A 3,166-nucleotide genomic window follows, 5' to 3' on the forward strand; every position below is an offset into this window, starting at 1 on the left:
GTGCATTTTATTAGCACGTCTGAAATTTTCTATTTGCATAAATCATTTGCCAACTTGTCGAAAGAAGGTGCATGTATAGCTGATTGGATATATAAAATAACAGCCTGAGGTTCCTCTGCATCGGTCAAGGTAGTAAACGGAGTAATATGAAAAAGCATTCAGAGACATACGTATATTGTCTGATTTGATTAACAGAGGATACATTTGATACAGAATAGGTCACAAATTATGTGAGTCCTTCGTGAAGACTGATTAGTTAAAGAGACTCAATATAAAGAATCCCTAAACGATGTGACGTATTCGAGCCACACTAACTGCCCGATTGTTGTGTCTATATTTCACTAACAGACAGTCGTTGATCGATTATCATGATTTAGGCCAATAAATTAAATGTTCTAAAGATCAATAACACCAGCACTGCATTCTTACCTAAATCCCTGAATTTTATTTGCCATGAGACGATTTTGCCGACCTACATGCGTATTGTCAGTTCAACTAGTGTAACTGAAGCAGCTGGTGGATGATAATGTTCGCATTGAACATTGGGCAGATCTGGGGTTTGTAAAATGACATAAAATCAAGAGAAAATGGATGATTAGAACAGAAATGTTCTGTACCACAGCTGATTTATCATTTGACATCACCCTATCAAACAAAAAAAGCGAATTTCTGCGTGCAGATGTAGGTATGATACATGCAGTGAACAAGAAAGCTTGAGCCTCTACTTCAGTGATAATCTCGCCTCACCTGAATAAGATGTGTCTTAATTTAGAAAAAAAGATGTTAGCGTGGAATCTTCTAGCTATCGATTCGACCCTAAAATCTATAGACGAAAATTACAGATTTAACGCATGATATACATAGTTGCATGTATATCTATTGTTTTGATTTACTACGGCAAAACGCCATACATGTATATTGAGAGGGGAGGCAAATCTCCTGTGACCGTGTCCCCGCAGTTTTAAACGACATTTAGAAGCTGGGTAAATATAGAATAATACGGGCAAACATTTCCCCGGATGCCAACTTAATTCTTTTGGGTCATTATTATAGAAATAATAGTGGTTGGTGTGTTACAAGTATACCTCCATATCTTCGATTTTGTAGCATATTATACATGACTTTGAACATTAGCTTAAAGGGGCTATACCTGTGCATGATTTGGCAAAAGGATCGAAGCAACGCGAATCTATGCAATCGAATTTTTGATACAACAGGTAAGAATAAATAAGTACCTTTCACTATACATATCAGCCTCATAGGTCTGCAAGCGCACGTGTAACCATTTAAGGCCTGTTATAAGTTCGAAAAATTTATAACGTGGGTTGCATTATAACTTTAAAATAATTTTAACACAATAAATAGTACAGACTTGTACGAGTTTGATATTTTCTTTTGGTGTGTGCTTTTTTTATATAAACTTGAGCTATATTCGTGGTTGATAGAGGAAACTTTGATTTGAAATATTTGATTAGTGAATATGCATGGATTCTTTGCCAAGCATTTCCTGTACATATCCTGTATAAGAAAATGTAGGCTCTTTAGCCCACCCCTTATACCCTGCTGTGTTTCCTGCATCCCTGGGTGGGAGAAATTCTTATGCACAGGGGACTAATCCCAATTATTGTGTGGTGCCCTGTGGTGCCATAAACAGACCGTAATGTAGGCAGTCGCGCGACAATGTCATTCATCAATAAAAACACTGGTGCATGCCATGAACAATTAGAACAGGCATGGGATTAACTTGATCTCTGTATAAGTACCCGCATGTGGAACATTCAACTCCAAATCCCGCAATGATAAAGCTTAACCTCTACCGAGTCGACAGATTGAGGACAAAAACATTCTGCAATTGACCTAGGTATATATATATAGTAACATGCACTCATAACGAAATTTCAGACCCAAATATTATACTCAATTACGCTTGTATATATCATCGACAGCTATATACAGCACATGTATTATATAATATATTATGTAAATATAATATATCATATATTATAAAATAATAAATAGAAAAAATGTATAATATTTCTTGTTACCTCTTACAGCCAGATAATATCACTAATGTGTATAGCATGAGTTTGTCTGCATGTACTGTACACATACATGCACCCCTCCACGTAGCTCTCCTCGATCATGCATCTTACACACAACTAAACGGACCCTTTGCATGCATGCTCTACCCACTATATATATTATCTGATATGCACGCATGGCAACCAACCACGGTAACACACATTTTCACGTGATTTCGCAAATACAATGACATATATAAGCTGCATATAGCTTAACCGCTATCTAGGCCTAAAACATGACTTGTTTCATCATTGGACACAGGGTATTAACAAACAGTGTAAACATGCACGTCAGGCTAAAACCGAGGGCTGTAATTTGAGACCGTCTAAAGAGACTACAAGCCTATAGGCCTACCACAGATTTGTGGCAAAATATAGAGCCTAGATCAGCGCAAATCCAATCGAATATAAGGCTATTTGCCAATAGGCCTATTTTAGAAAATTGATATCTTACCTTTCATTGTACCGTGTTACGGTTAAAATCAGTAATAAATAAGTTTGTGAATTAATTTTAGGCCGTTTTATAACATTTAAAATTTTAGGCCTAACTAAGAGAAAATGTTATCTGTACATTGCAGCCTCTTCAGCGTTATATATATATATATATATATATATATATATATATATATATATATATATATATATATATATATATATATATATATATATATATATCATACATAAAAACCATAGGGGTGCCTAAATTTGAATCGCTTTTGGTTGGTCAGCTTCGTACACACACACAAATCTTATCCAACGCATTGGGCGACCCGTATTTTCTGTTCTGCTACACTTTATTTCTCTCTTTTTATACCATTCACATATTTTGTTATGAATTTGTAGCCTACAAATCTATTTGAATGAATTAAGAAGTCTGAGAGGTTCTACACCTATAAACGTGTAAAAAAAAACAAAAAAAAAAAAGCAACATGGCATATCGATAACGCGGTTTGACTCGGAAACAAGGCAAAGTTGTCGCAAGTGCGGCGCCCTGTCGTTCTCACGGTTTCCATTGGCTGGCGGGCGGCAGATTGCTCTATTGCGAAATTCGCCGGCCTCGTTTTGAGCCAGCAGGGCGGTATCAA

This window comes from Liolophura sinensis, chromosome 12 (genome assembly GCF_032854445.1).
Source record: "Liolophura sinensis isolate JHLJ2023 chromosome 12, CUHK_Ljap_v2, whole genome shotgun sequence".
NCBI classification, from domain to species: Eukaryota; Metazoa; Mollusca; class Polyplacophora; order Chitonida; family Chitonidae; genus Liolophura; species Liolophura sinensis.